Source organism: Fukomys damarensis, unplaced genomic scaffold, assembly GCF_012274545.1.
Source record: "Fukomys damarensis isolate Sample0158 unplaced genomic scaffold, DMR_v1.0_HiC HiC_scaffold_14, whole genome shotgun sequence".
Lineage (NCBI taxonomy): Eukaryota > Metazoa > Chordata > Mammalia > Rodentia > Bathyergidae > Fukomys > Fukomys damarensis.
The window spans coordinates 12,061,477-12,077,690 of record NW_022900926.1 but is presented as its reverse complement, the minus strand read 5'-3'; the positions used below and the strand labels follow the sequence as shown (position 1 = coordinate 12,077,690).

Here is a 16,214-nt window from a genome sequence, read left to right as displayed (position 1 = left end):
CAGGGCATGCAGGGGGGCCAGACGCAGCCCTTTACAGAACGGGTATGGGACTGAATGGGTAACAGTTCTCTGTACAAGTCAAGAAAAAATAGCCGGGCATAGTGGAATATGCCTCTAATCCCAGGATTTGGGAGGCTGAGGCAGGAGGATCATCCTGAGTTCAAGGCCAGCCTGAACTGCACAGTGAGATCCTATCTCCAAAAAAAGGAAAAAGGAATAAAAGAATTGCAATCAGCAATACGGTGAAAAAGTCCAAGGGGCTGGGACAATGTATTGCTGGAGTATCTGAATCAGCCTGTTGGGTAGGGGGCTAAGAATGTGGTCACAGGGGAGAAGTGGGAGCCAGGGTTTGAGTAATAGGTAGGGTGTGGCTGCAGGAAGAGGAAATGAGACCACAGACTCAATGGTCTTGAAATATGGCTTGCGTAGGTTAGAAAAACCACGTGTAAGTAAAAGGAGACATGTAACCTCGAGTCATACGCTGAAGACGCCTGCCTCAATTCCGAAGCCATCGGGGCTACAGGGTCCTTTTTACAGGGGACAAGGATCCCAGACCCTGTGCAGGGTGAGATGGTACACCCCTGTGATCCCAGCACTGGCGAGGCTGAAACAGGAGGATTGCCATGAGTTCAAGGCCAGCCAGGGCTCCATAGTGAATTCAAGGTCAGCCTGAGCCACAAACCAGACCCTGTCTCAGAAAAAGCAAAACAAAAGGCCCCCTAACAATACACCACAGTCTTGGAAATCGGTAGGGGCCAGGCATCCAAACTCATCAGTAAATAAACTTAAAGGTCAGACAGGGATAATATACCTTTGAACAGTATTTCGGGTATGCAGATTTTGAAAATAAGGACAGAAGCAGTGAATTTGGTAAAATTCGCTGCTCTGCCGGAATCTGAATCTCTTGTCCAGTGCAGATGCTCCTTGGCTTACAGCGGGAGATATCCTAATAAAACCACTGACCCTGAAAATACTATAAGTAAACAATGCATTTTGGAAGCTGTGAGTGGTGGCTCTTGCCTAAAATATATATTTAATTCTATTTAAAAAGCAAGTGAATGTGGTATATGAATCTATTTGCAAAAATATAATTTGAAATTAAGTTTAAAGAGTTATACATTTGAAAGGATATTAGTTAGAAAAGAAAACAAGTCGTAGAAAGATATTGAGGAAAGAAATCAGTAAAGTTTTGTTGTTCTAATTTTTTGTTTGTTTGTTTTTGTTTACTTATTTATATATTGGTACTGGGATCAAACTCAAGTCTTTTGTGCTTGTGAGGCAGGCAGTGGAACCACTGAGCTAAATCCCCGGCAGTTTTTATTTCTGAGACAGGATGGGGCTATGTAATTCAGGCTGGTCTTGAACTCATGGAGTCTTGGCTGGCCTAGAACTCATGGCAATCCTCCTGCTTCAGCCTCCCAAGTGCTGGGATTATGGGCATGCACCTGGCTTGATTTGCTTTTGAGTCAGTCTCACTAAAGTAGTTCAAGCTGGCCTCTTCGCAGCTTGGAGCCAGGTTGCCCAGGAGATGAACACAGCAGCCCCCTGGCAGCTGCCGTCTGCAGACAGAGGGATGGAGCCAGGTCAGAGCCCAGAGGGCTGTCTGGGAAGAGCCACGCGCAGCGGTGGGGGTGCAGGGCTGAGGAACAGCTGCTGGGGACATTGGCGGAGAGCAGCTGGGAAGGCGGAGTTGGTTATTTATAACAGGGGCCTACAGCAACCGTGATTCCGCCGCAGACTACTCGGGGCCTCAAGAGCCCTGCAGGATGTGACTGTGTCTCAAGGAGAACCGAAGTGACCAGAAGCCATAAACTGAGGTGAGCCAGTGTTTCCTGGGCGTGTGGCAGCCCTTAAGCCCTGAGCTAAGCAGTTGCAGGCTCTGTGGGGAAGGCGTGGCTCGGTCTCCATGGGCAACTGCCAGACAGCAAAGGCCAGGTTCAGGGTCTGTTTACTCCTGCAGAGGCTAAAATGTTTTCAGTTTTCCAGTAACCAGTTGCACAATAAGCCCCCTATATGAGGTCCCTTTGAGTGGAGTGGCTTTGAGGTTGTTTCGAATCCTGGGGCTGCAGCCTTACAGATACCTGTGTACTTACAGTGACTGCCTCCCAGTGCCTACTGCTCAGAACAGAGTTACAAGGAACTTCTACCAGCTACACTGTTGCTTTCTTAGACTTCCTCTGTAGCATCGAGCACACCGCTTCCCATTGTACCCCCAGCTTCTCCGCACTTCACATCTTGCTGTCTACTGTACCTTAGTGCTACCCATGGCCCAAGTCCACTAAATCACTTTATTCTCTCCAAGTCTACTGCTGCTATTTTCACCGCCATGTCATGGATGAGGAAACTAAGGCAAATTGAGATTATTTCTGCATAGTGAACTGTCTAGTGAGATGATCTCAAAAACTTTGCTCTGCGCAGCCCAGCAGAGGTGCAAAGCCTGCTTCCTAAATACACTTGCAAACTCCTCCCCTGGCAGAAGAGGCGAGGTGGCTGTGCCCCTGGTCCATGAAGGCTAAGGAAACTGTGCCGCCTGGGGACTCTGTGGCTGGGTGGAAATAAAGGGAGTTCAAACCACACCATATGGCAAGAAAAAGCTCTGGAACCACAATCCCTTGTTAAAGTCCCAGTTGCTCTACTGAAGAGGTGGATGACTCTGACCAAAATTTAACTTTCTGCTTGATCGAGCTTACACAATAAGGATAATACTACTACTTGTCCTACAATCGCAAAAGGACACATTTGAAATGTTAATTAGGGCTCTGCAGGATGTGATAATGCGCATCTGTGATAATGTGATAATACCAGCACTTGGGAGGCTGAGGCAGGAGGATTACTGCCAGGGCTACATGGTGAGATCAAAGCTAGCCTGAGCTGCATAGTGAGACCCTGCCTCAAAAAGAAAAAAAAGGAACAAATCATGCTGTGGAAAAGAAAGCAAAAGCAACCAGACTGTCTCTTGTACAACTGTGTCTCCTCCCAACACTCTGAGGAGGAGGCTGCGCCAGCACTGCAGTGAAGTGGTGTTATCACGGCAGCTGCCCGTTTCCACATAATTGGCCTGGGCTGCATGGGACACTTTTCTGCACGATGGGAAATTTTATTATCATAGTGGAAATGCTGAAAGGTTCTTTTGTTTCCAGGCACACGTACTCCTGTCAAGATCAATAAAAAGCAGGAGAAGAGAGGATTGAGGAGCATTTCCCAAATTGTTAGGTCTTTGGCTGTTTGATTTCAGGATAGTGTGTTACATAACACATTGTCATGGTGTTTCACGTGGACTATAAAACTTATTAATGTGGACAACTAAAGGCGAAGAAAATTTTTTGAGACAGGGTCTCACTACATAGCTCAGACTGAACTGGAACTCACTGTGTAGCCCAGGCTGGTCTTGAACTCACAGCGATCCTCCTGCCTCAGCCTCCCAAGTGCTGGGATTACAGGTGTGTGCCACCATGCCTGGCTAAAGGCAGAGAAATTTAAGAAATGAACAAGGAAATTTTTGACTTTAACAGCGATCCCTGCCTCAGCCTCCCAAGTGCTGGGATTACAGGTGTGTGCCACCATGCCTGGCTAAAGGCAGAGAAATTTAAGAAATGAACAAGGAAATTTTTGACTTTGCTTTTTTTTACTTTACTGTTTGATATGTATTTTAATACAATAATATGAGAGACCTGCCAACTGAAAAACCAGTAATGACGGACAGTCTCACAGATATTTTTTATTTCATGTTATGATCTCATAATTTTTTGTTGGCTCTCTGCTTCTAATCCTAGTAGTAAATTTGCACAAGTGTTTTAAAAGGTGAAGAGAAGTGAAGGGGGTAGTACCAAGGTTTGCACTCAGGACCTTGTGCTCATGAGAGCAAAGTGATTTTTTTTCCACTGTTTTTAGCTTTTTTAAATGATGTAATGGCTGACTGTATAAATTAGAATTATTTATTGTGTAAATGTTGTGTCCAAGATGACATTTTTAACTCACATATGAACAATCATTGGCAAATTGGATAATACAGAAAATATTTTTCCCACAGGATAGTTAAGTCAGTCAAGTTGCTGATGCCTGTACGTGAACTGTTCGTGTCTTACTTATAAAAAATATAATAAAAAATTATTTTAAAAGATACTAATGAAGATGCTGGCCATGAGAGCACTCTGTAAGTTTTAAGGAACCATATTGGGCTGGTGACGTTGCTGTGGCAATTACTGAGGAGTACGGGTAATTTCTGCCTGCCTGGCCTGGCTGAGGCAAACATACAACCCTCCAGAGACCCAGAAGACGCAAAGGGTGGCCACGATGCCCTCAGCTACCAGAGCAGAGGCCGTCAGGAAAACTCAGGACAGGAAGTGCAATGTCCCAGGCACAGGGGAGTCCAGTATTATCTGCACACCTGCACTGACCATCCTGGGAACTTTGACCCCAATTAGCCACCCAGGTTCCTCAGGATTATAACCCCATCCCCACCCTATAAAATCTTAGCTTCCTCTCTGGTGCACTGCTGGCATTATTCACGATCTCAGCCTGTGAGCACCCGGACAGAAAAAAAAAAATCCAACCTTTTCCTCACATGAAGCCTGTAGCCATGGTCTCTCATGAGTCTTTTGTAACAGTTCTAATTAAAGCCAAAATATGCCTAGAGGAGAAATCTGCCTCTCTAAGGGGTGATCGTTGGTTTCATCTAAAAATTCTACAATTTACTTGTTTCTTGTTTCAAGCTCAATAAATAATGGTGGATATAACATGGTATAGCACCCTGTGTTTTAAAAATACTCATTTTCAATTTCATACCATGAATACTAAAAAAATTTTTTTTGTTAACCCTCAAAGGAAGTACAGAGGTTTAAATCACAGAAAAAGCAAACTGGTTTTCCTGAACGGCCCCAAGACACCCTGAGGTGACAATTGTGTAAATTTGACACGGCTGAGAATCCAAAGAAATGTCTGAATATACAGAACTCTGGGCCGGAAAATGATCCTTCATTTCAGTGTAGTTTGAGCTTTAAAAAAGTCTGTGCACTGTCAGCACAGCCTGTGTTGAGCTAACTAGCCTGGCCCTGCCCCCTCTGCAGGCTACAGGAGCCTCCAGGGCTTTGCACCTGGCTGCGTATCGCTTCCCTCCGAGTCTCTCTTTCAGATAATAAAGCAACGCTAAGCCACCCTTTCTTAAGGCCCATTCTGGGGGCTCCTTGATGCTCTTTCTCACTCCCTGTGTCTTTCTCTCCAAAGATGAGGATGAGGATGAGGACGATGGTGTTGTCATGTGGTTAGGCATGTGTCATGGTTTATATCCAGATGTCCCCTCAAAGCCTCGTGTGCTCCTGGGCGGGGCTTTGGGAGGTGATTGGATCACGAGGGTGTGACACTCATCACTGGATTAGTCCACTAATGAGTTCATAGCTACAGGTGACATTGGGAGGTGAAGCCTGATTGGAGGAAGTGGTCGCTGGGGGCGTGGCCTGGAAGGGTCCCCGCCCTCCTCCCTTGATTTCTCTGCTTCCTACGACCCTGCCGTGGACTGTTTCTCCGCTGTGATGTCCCTCTGTCGTGCCACCTTTCTTGGAGCCAACCCACCATGGACTGAAACCTCCACAAACTATGAAGTGAAATAAGCCTCTCCTCTTTTACAGTCGTGTCAAGTATCGCGTCCCAGTGACAAAGACAGTAAGACAGCATAATAATATAAAGATTTATTATTGCTATTATGATTAAAGGCTAAAGATTTCTCTAATTGTAAACCACCCTGGCTAACAGTAGAAAGAAGAGCTGGAAAGGTAAGATTCTGTAGAGAAACAGTACTTTGAATGATTCTCCTGCATATGGAGAAGTTTGTGATGGGAAAGGATTAAACTCATAGAAAAGACTCGGCATCCAGAGCGTCAACATTTGCAGTCTCCCCACCATTATTACAATGAAACCTTGCACAAATTTTCAAATTGGGAACCATCTGTTTTGTAAGGAACAGCAGGTAAACTAGAAGGAAGGAAGAAAATACGCCGATCAAATCTGATTATTCCATTTGGTTCTGTTTAATTCAATCACTGGTTTAATTGCTAAATTCCTGTCCCAGTGGCTGCTGCACACTTCTATTGGGTCCAACGGGCAAATCTTAGCTAAGCCAGCCTGGGGGCCCTAGGGACTGGGCAGGTCAAGGGGCCAGGGCCCCAGCTGAGATCACATCTTACAGACTGGTGACTCTGGGAAGTACAGTATGTGAGACCTTCAGGAAGGTGTGTGTGCTTAGGAAAAAAAAAATCCACTATTTTGATACTATTTTATTGTTTGAAAATTAAATTAAAATGATTATATTAGTTTGTTTCATTTTGTTTTTTGAAACAGGGTCTCACTATGTAGTGTAGGCTGGTCCTGAACTCACTTTGTAGCCCAGGCTAGACTCAAACTAGCTGTGATCCTCCTGCCTCTCCTCCCTTGTGCTGGGGTTACAGGCGTGAGCCACCACACCCAGATGCAAGAAGGGTATGGATTTTGAAATGTGAGACACTGTTCACCTTCCCCCATCCTTCCAGCCCCTGGGACAACTGCCTAACCATTTGAACTGGACCCCAGGGTCTCACTGTATGGAAAGGGGGCACCAAGGAAACTTTCGGCTTCCCAGGCAGGAGTGGGACACAGGGTCTGCTGGGGTATAGGAGGTCCAGTCTGGCCAATCAGGCTCCTGAGGGAGAAGGGAAGAGAGGGGAGGGGGAGGGGCCTAGCCCGTCACTGTGGTCACTTGGTCCTTTCCACCGAGGATGAATGTCTGGGTCTCTGGCTTCCCAAAAGCATACGGCATGGTTAATTAATTGCTCTTTAGTATCCAAATTCTGGAAGGCAGACTTGCTAATAAGACTCTGTTAACAGCACTCAGAAGATCAACAGAAAAGTTAAAACCACATCCTCTGAGAATGTCAGAAGGTGGTGACCCATGTACACTGCAAAGGTGACCATTCACTACGGCAGTAGACCTAAATCATTACCAGCTTTTATTTTTCTGATTTGGGGTGCTGCCAGGGATCGAACATGGGACCTTGCACTTGCGAGGCAGGTGGCAGAACCACTGAGCTAAATCCCAGCCCTCTCCCTATTTCTTATTATCTTTATTTTGCTCTTTGTTTATACTTTGGGTTTCTCATATAAGAGAAAACATGCAATATTTAAGCTTATGTGTCTGATTTATTTTACTTAACATTATGGTCTCAAGGTGCATCCATTTTCCTATAAAATGACTCAAGTGTATCCTTCTTTATGACAGAGTAGTATTCCACCATGTATAAATACTGCATTTTGTTTATCATTCATCTGATGATGGACATATGGGCCGCTTTTAATATTTAACTATTATGAATCGTGCTGTATGTACACACATGAGTATGTGTGTGTCCAGGTAATACGTGTCTTTAACTCTTTTAGAAAGATACCTAGAAGGGGGCTAGCTGAGTCAAATGGAATTTCTATCATATTTCCCCCAAAATAATACTGGGTCTTATATTAATTTTTGCTCCAAAAGATGCAGTAAGGCTCATTTTCAGGGGAGGCTTATTTTTTTCATGTACCTGCATTCACGTACGAAAATCTACATCTATTCACATAAACACAGAAGTGTCATCTTCTTCTGGAACACTGTCGACACTCTGCAGACCCTGAATTCTGGCCTGAATTTCTTGTGACTCCGTTTCCTGTAGAACCGCGGGCTCTAATCTCTTGAGTCCAGCGAAGGGGCCCTCCTTAAAACAGCGCTTCTCATCCACATAGCCCGCTTAGAGTGCCCTGGTGACACAGCTGTCAGGGATTTTACCGCATGAATTCTTCACCCAGGTCACAGCCTCTCGCAGGCTTCATAGAGCTTCGCTTTCATCTGGCGTTAACTGACGACTTGGGAGGCGGGCGTGACAACAAAAGTGCTGACAGTCAAGAACGATGGGCCGCAAGAAAGTGATGAAAATACACAGCCACCAAAATTCAGGAGGCACTTTTTGCTTCCTATGGATGCACGCAGCACGTCTGTTACGACACATGTACTGAGTTATGAAGATTCTCATCGGACAAGACCACATCCGTTCCTCCTCAAGTGCACGCTCTGTCTGAGAGTTGACGGACTGATCATATAGCAACAAGTCTCGCATCTATCTGATTACATAGGTGTTTGCCTCTTGTCCAATGGTGCCTGTGTGGGTATTTACAGATAAGTCATTATCATTTTATTAGCCTTGAAGTATAAACGTCACAGTATCGTTCGTTAATATTTAATATAGGTTAATGTTTTATAATTCAGTGTGCCCATTGTGTGTTGTAAGACGTGCTCAGTGCATCTGGCTGGTGATCTTAACTAGCACTTCTTTGGGGGTGGGCGTTACATTATGAGCACCTTGAAAAATCATGCTGGGGCTGGTTTTCTGGTTCGGTCTTATCTTCAGGGAAGTGTGGTAAACACCAAAGCTCATCAACAGCGCGATTTCCTCTGGATTCCTCTGTGAGGAGCTCAGTCATTGCTCCTGTGTCAGCAGCTGACAGATGCAACTGATCGACACCATTTTGTCAACTTGTGAACACCTACAGCCACGGATGGGTCTCATTTGTGATCCTGCAAGTTACAAAAAGAGAGAAGAAAGTTCCGTTTCTTGGGGATAAAGAATGTAGAGAGAGAGCAAGGACAAAAATTTCTTCACCTTTGCTTTTCCATTTTTTTTCAGGAAGAATGGACTTTAGACGGAGAACAATAAAACAACCATAGCCCAGGAGGCTGAAGCAGAAGGATTGCTGTGAGTACAAGGCCAGCCTGGGCTACGTAGTGAAGCCAGCCCACACTGCCTAGCAGGACCCTGTCTCAAAAAGCCTAGCCAAAACAAGGCCAGACAAAACAAAACAAAAAAAGGTTTTCAATTCAGGGGATGTAAAGAAAATCAAGACGCACACAGGTATCAACTCCCACAATGAATGTAATCAATATGTAAGTACTGCAAACACGGAGTGATAAAAAGACAATTTTAAAAGATTTCTGAGCCATCTCCCGTTACTTTCAGGATGTGTTTGTTCGGGGACAGAACAGGACAGATGAAGCTTCTGGGCTTACAAATGCCAGAGCTGCAAGAGTCACAGCTTGGCTTCAAAGTAAGGACAGGAGTGAGGCCCGGGCCCTGTCAGGAAGCGCCTGGCCCATGGATGTGTGCAGGGGCTGGGTCACCCCGGAAAACCGTGCACATTAAACCAGTCAGAGGAGGAACGGGACTCACGGGACTCATAAAGTATAAATTCATTCATTCATTCAAAGTTGCCTACTAGCATGTGCCAAGTGCTCAATAAAGGTTTTTGGAATTAAAAAAAAATCAGTCCCCAGCCATGTGATAAACAGCACCACAGATGTTTGTTTGGTTGCTTGCTTGCTCTTCTGTTGTCTTTCAGACAGGATCTCTCTGAGCAGTTCAGGCTGGCCTTGGACTCACTGCGTCACCCAAGCCGGCCTTAAACTGTAGGATCACAGGCGTGCGCCTCCACACCCATTTGACTGCTCTGCTTTAGTTGAGTCTTCTTGTTTGTAAAAGTTTGGAGCAGCGAGCAAAAACTGTCCCTGGGTTTTAGAAGAGAGAAACAACCACGAAGATGAGCACCGTCCTTAGGGGCAGGTGTTTGACTAGGAGGTGGCGGTAGAGAATCCCCTCTGAGATCACGCTGCCCTGGTAATCTGAAGGGAGAGAGAGAAGGGTGGAGCTCAGCAGTGGAGCTTTGCCCTGGGGTCACAGGTCCTGGCCCGCTTTCACAGGAGCACTCTGACAAAATCCTGCACTCAAGGGGGAGCTGTCGGCTGATTCATGAGTGGGACCTCAGAACTTTAAAGCGCCTGATTTACTTGGAAATGCAGAAGAACTGGCACCTTGACTGCGAAGCCAGTCGATTACCCCAGTTCCATATGCATTTCTGGAGCCAGGTGGGGTGGTGCACACCTATAGTCCCAGCACTCTGGAGGCTGAGGCAAGAGGATCCCTGCAAGATCCAGGCTAACCTGAGCTACATCGTAAGACCTTGTCTAGAAGGATATGATAAAAAAAAAAAGCAACAACAACAAAATAAACATTTCTGAATCGGGCTTCTATTCCTTTAAAAACCATGTTTACCGTCAAATGAGTTTAGGCTCAGAGAGGCCCTCTTTATAGAAGTGCACATGAAGAAAAGGACCTTTCAGAACCTTCAGAAGATATGAAAAGCTTCTTTGACACCAGCGCATCTGGAAACTGACTTTTGATGGGCTGCTGCTGGCTGCCACGAGCCCTTTAAGCAGATTCAGTCACTGCCTTTATGTTTCAGATTTAATCGTTTGCTTATTCCTATTACACTCAGTAAACTAAATATTCTGAACTCTCTGCTGCTCCCTGAAACTGACAGCATAAGGAACCTCTTCTCCAGTACTTTCCCATCGATCTGCACATCTCAAGCTCTAAGCCTGGCATGGTGATATATGGACTACAATCGCAGCACTGGCTGAGGCAAGGGGACCGCCATGAGTTCGAGGCCTGCCTGCGCTACATAATGAGACCCTCTCTCCAACAATAAAGAAATAAGTAAATAAAAATGTAAAAAATAAAACAAAATGCTTCTTTCTGGGAATTTCTCCAGCAGGGCCAGCCGGTGAGTGCCTCAGCTCAATCCATGGGATTCTAAGGAAAGCAAAGTCCAGGGCAGGAAAGAAATTCGTGGGACCTAGGACTTCCGGCCGCCAGCTGCTACAGAAGGCCCCCGGGTAATAAGGAAGCGCAGTGAAAGCGTGGGGTGGCTGGACGACCGGTGCAGAGCTCACAGCTGGCTGCTGAAAGAATCCTGTTTCTTCCTGCTCTGTTTCATCTGTTTCCTCAGGTTCCAGCTTTGAAACTCTGCCAGAGGAGCCCACGGTCAGCCTCAGGAGCCAGCTGCTACAGGAGGCCCCCGGGTAATAAGGAAGCGCAGTGAAAGCGTGGGGTGGCTGGACGACAGCTGGCTGCTGAAAGAATCCTGTTTCTTCCTGCTCTGCTTCATCTGTTTCCTCAGGTTCCAGCTTTGAAACTCTGCCAGAGGAGCCCACGGTCAGCCTCAGGAAACCTTTGACTGGGCCCTGGAGTTGTCGGCCAAGAGCCCCAGACTCTTGCACTGATCCCTGGGACCTGTCCCCAGGGAACCAGAAGGGATGGGCTGTCTGCCAGGGGCCGAGCAGAAAGCAGCCCTTGTGGGCAGGGAGCCGCCTCCCACGGCTGGGCGGGGATAAGGGCTCTTCTGGTGGTTCCCTAGGGAGACTCAGGAGGCGCAACCATGCTGAGTTTGTGCCGCGCGCGCGCGTGTGTGTGTGTGTGTGTGTGTGTGTGTGTGTCTGTGTGTGTGCTTGGCCAAAAAATATCCTGTTAAAGTGGAAGAGACACACGCCTGTAATCCCGGCACTCAGACCACAGCGGCAGGCAGGTCACCCAGGAGTTCAAGACCAGCCTGAGCCACACAGCAAGACCCTGTCTCAAAGAAGAAAAAAGAAAAGGAAAAAGAGAAGGGTGGGGAGCCGGATAAGAGACAAATACTTGGAAAGGGCGAGCACTCGGTGCAAATGGGAAGGCGACCCCGAGACGGACAGGGTTAGGAAGAAGCAGAACCGAGACGTGTTGCATCCGGTACCAGTCCCCCACGGGGAGTGCGAGCATTATGTACGGCAAATGTGTACCAAAATGGACACACATTTCAATGTACAAGTCCAGCTCGAGCGACGGTGGGGCACCGAACATTCCCGCCGTCCACACCCGTGCGTGGTGAATGAACGCTCAGCCCCCGGCAGGAAGCACGATGCAAGGCGTCAACACAGGGAAAACCAGACCGTCCGCAGGGAGCCACCTACTCCCCAAAAGAAAATAATTTGAGATAATGCATTGCCTGTACCCGATTTAACCCTGGTTTCATTCCTGTTGATTAATTTTCACTATTACTTTTTCCTGGCCCGATTTAAATTTTTCTTCAATCAAACCTAACAGGGGGAAACCTCCTAGTTCCAAAACCTTTTGACATACATGACTGCGTGTAAGTCCCAGAACCACCAGTTTGGAAAACATTAAGGCTTAGAAGTTTCGATGACTTGTATGTCTTCCCTCAAGTCCACAGATGGGAGGTGAGAGGCAGGAGAGGAAAGCCAGGCAGACTGGAGGGAAGTGGATGGGACCAGCCAACTACAAAGTCTCAGGACACAGGCCTAGAACAGTTCCCAAAGCCCTGCAGTCAGAACCAATCAGAGAGTGCCACCTTGAATTGCATGGGGCTCTGGTAGGACAGCCCAGCCCCAAGGCCCGCCTCAGGAAAGATGGCCGCCATGAGGCCTGGGCTGCCGTCCACTTTTCCTGTGGCTTGAAGAGAGGATCTCTTTTCTTACCTTTGGTTGGCCCTGATGTGCTCTACAGAGCATGTTTCTGTACTCTTCTTACTTTTCGTAACTGAAGCCTCACTAACTTTTGCACTTGTCTTGTCCAGTTCCTTGTTTAGCACAGAAAGAGCCTGGAAACCACCTCTGAAAGAAGACTCCTTCCCAGTAAGGGTAAGAGGCAAACAGTTACTTGTGACATCCACGCCCTCAGTCAGCTGACAACAAGTATCAAAACCAGCAGAAATGTGAGTGTCCTGTGTTAGAAGACGCAGGTAGGACAGTGGATTAGGCAGATGATAGAGGGTGGACACTCACACACACACACACACACACACACACACACACACACACACTCACACTCACACACACAGCTGTTGATACCTGTATCTGGAATTCAGCCATCCAGTTAGCTGATGTTCCACAACTCAGGATCTCCCTATCTTTATTGTTATAATTTTTTAATCTCACCTTTAGCCAACTTTCTCTTCCATGACCCCTGTCATACATTTCACTATATCTGATGCCTGGTACAGTGGCACAGGCATGGAGGCCAGAATGGGCTACGTAATGAGTTCTTTGGACTGCATTGTGAGATCCTGTCTCAAAAATGAAAGGCAAAACAAAAACAAAAAGCGCACACCACAGTTGAATCTTTCTAACTTCTTCTCTCTGTAATTGGCAGTTAAGGTGACCTTTCATTGATTCATGAGGTCTTATTCGAAAAAATACAGTGAGCTGACACACGCCTGTAATCCCAGGACTTGGTAGGCTGAGGCAGGAGGATCACCATGAATTTGAGGCCAGCCTTGGGGCCACACAGTGAGTTCAAGTCCAGCCTTAACTACTTAGCAAGACCCTGTGTCAAAAAATTATAGTAAGAGACACGTTACCAAGAGTGTCCCTCAAAATGCTCCCTTTCTCTTTGAACACTTAAATCCTGTTGTTCTAGCCACTTTCTGAAGCAGTTCTGGAATTTGTTTGTTTTGTTTTGTTTGTTATTTGAGACAGGGTCTTACGATGTAATTCAGGCTGGTCCTGAACTCACTATGGGACCCAGACTGGCCTTGAACTTGCAGTGATCCATCCTCCTGCCTCAGCTTTCTGAGGGCTGGGATTATAGGCGTTCAGCACCACGCCGGGCTGGAAGTCCTCTTTCAGGAGTATCTTAGTTGTGCTGTCTTGCGTGCCTCATTGACTCAAAACACTTATCTTTTATGGTCATTTTGCACTGTCTGGTTGGCTTTTGGAAGGAGGGTTTCACTGTGTAGGTCAGGCTGGCATTGAACTCACTATGCAGCCCGGGCTGGCCTCAGAGTCACGGTAACCTTCCTCCCTCAGTCCATGCTGGCCAGATTTGTGAGGATCCTCCTGCCTCAGCCTCCTGAGTTCTGGATTCCTGGTGTGTGCCACAACACCCGGCTCAACCTCCCCCTATTAGGGTACCAGTCCTGTGAGGCCAAGCTGGTGGTAATCGGCTCCACAGAGGCCCTGTGTCCAGATTCAGACTCACTTTTGGGACCCTATGGATTGAGACTTAAACACAGAACCTGGGGACATAGTTTAAAGCCCACAAAGTAGTCTCTGCTATGCAAGTCAGGAAGTGACAGGCTGGTGACAGTAGGCACACAGGGGCAGACAGAAGAACCATCTAACACCGGAAACCAAGGGGCAGAACTTAGATGTAGGGCACTGGGTGGTGGCAGGAATATAAGAAAGCGTGCACAAAATACATTTAAAATCCAGCAGAATGAGACTAAACAGGAGGGCATGCACGCATGTTAATGAGCAGGGTCTTCAGCAAAATTCTCGGTTATGTCTGGAACAGCCAATTTGAAGGAGCAGGAAAGGCTGCAGTACATTTACAGAGCTGTCCTTCAATTATGGTCCTATGGTTTTAAATTCTCCTTCTGAAAGGGAAAGCCTCCAGGCATATGAATAAACTAGCTGTATAGGCCAGGTGTGGTGGCAAACGCCTGTGATCCCAGCACCCCGGAGGCCGAGGCAGGAGGGTTTCTGAGAGTCGGAGGCCAGCCTGGGCCACATCGTGAGACATTGTCTCCAAAACAAAACAATAAAATCAGCAGGAATATCCATTCGGACTAGAAACGCCCACGTGTAAAATCAGATGATCTGTGAGGTACTTTTTTCCTTGCCCTTCACTCCTCCTCTGTGCCACTGCCTGCAAAGTGCTCTGCTGGGACCTCCCAGAAGCGCGCGTCAGGGCGCAGACACCCCCGGAGGTCTCCAGGTGACTCACACTCCAGACTCGGGCCTGTAAGAGTTTGGTTTGGAAAAAAATCTCACATTTCTCACAGAAGATCTCTGTGTGTCACAGGCTCTGCTGCGAAGGTTTCAGTGAGGTGGAGGAACACGAGCACAGCGGCGGGCGACCAAGCAGCACAAGGCACGAACCGCAGGAAGGGAAGCAGCGCAGGAGGACGCTGTTTACGTACCCAGTGGCCGCGCGACGCGGCGTGCTCCGTGGGCTCCGCTTGCTTCTGTGGCCGACGGCAGCCTCTGTTTAAAGGAGATATTTAGAGCTGGGGATGCAGCTCAGTGGTGCTGCCACCTGCCTCACAAGCACAAGGTCCTGTGTTCAATCCCCAGTACAAAAAACAACAAAAAAAAGTTACTGCTTTCCATAAAGGAAGTATTTATAGCTTTGTAATAAAATTGCTGCATGTTTGTTTTTAGTTTTTCAGATGCTGTTTTAAATTTAGCACAAGTCTAATCCAATGGGGGAAGTTTCCCTGCCAACGTGATGGTACAAAGGCCCATTTGCAAGATGCCCTGTTTCCCCTTTAGGAGTTGAGAGTGTGTTTATCTGTTAACAATTCACAGATAAAGCATAAGTGAAAGAAAATACCCAGGAAAGTAGTCAGCTTTGTGATTGGTGATTGATTAATTGATTTTTTTTTTTTTTTTTTTTTGGTATTTTTGATGCAAGGTCTTGCTACACAGCCCAGACTCGCCCAAGTGCTCCTCCTGCCTCAGCCTCCAGAGTGCTGGGATTATGCCAGTGTGGCACCACACCCAACCTTGTTTATTATATTTTAAATGCAGGCAGGGTTTACAGCAGACAACCTGAGAAGCCTGCTTTTTCAAATCAGTCCCGGACCACTGTCTGCTAGTCTGTAACCCAGACTGTACCTAAGTTTCCTGCCGGTTCCTCTTACCCTGTGCTTGCTCCAAAGCCAAGTTCTTTATTCAGCCCCATCTCTCACAGCCAACACCACCCTCTGTTTGTCTGTTATTTGAGACAGTCTCACTGTGTCGTCCAGGCTGGCCTCAAGCTCCTGGTGATCCTCCTACCTCAGCCTCCTAAGCACTGCGATCCCGGGCCTGCGCCACCGCACCCAGCTCCAGGGCAACTATTTTAAAGCTTTAAAAACCTCAGCAAAGTTTTCTCTACCCTTTTCTACAACAGTCTGGCTGATCCAGGTGAGCTTTACTTAGAAACATGAAGCAATCTTTCCTGCAGTAGTCGTACGTCCTAAGAGCGCGGCACATAAAAAACTCCGCGGAACTAACTGAATGTTAAACAGATTCGCGCGGCAGGTGTCAGGCCCCGAATCTGAGCTGTTTTCGAGCTGTTCTCCCAGGGCTCCGTCACCGCTGGGCCACCGCCCGGTTTCCACCAGAGGCTGGAGCGCAGGCGGCACTGGCTCACTGGCCGCCGGCTCTGCCGTGACAGCTTCGCCGGGCTGCCTTCCCCTGGCTGCCTCGGGAAACATCTTCACTCTTCTGCCTTCATCCTCGCCTGGGGATTTTAGAACGTCCGCTTCTGTATGATCTGCGTTATTCTGTCTGAGGTGAGGGCAGTGACATTGTGGCTTTAGTGTTTCGTCGCCTCCTTAATCAC

General features: G+C 47.3%; 1 long non-coding RNA gene across 2 annotated transcripts; it reads left to right on the top strand.

Moving 5' to 3' along the window:
- Positions 1–1,663: 1,663 nt before the first annotated feature.
- On the top strand, positions 1,664–15,017 carry LOC104872797. 2 transcript variants are annotated; one of them, XR_004517088.1, is made up of 3 exons: positions 1,664–1,817; positions 12,460–12,523; positions 14,688–15,017. It is a non-coding gene; the product is annotated as an uncharacterized LOC104872797 (long non-coding RNA). The 2 variants fall into 2 exon arrangements; XR_783281.2 differs by lacking the exon at positions 1,664–1,817 and adding an exon at positions 12,110–12,366.
- Positions 15,018–16,214: the final 1,197 nt, after the last annotated feature.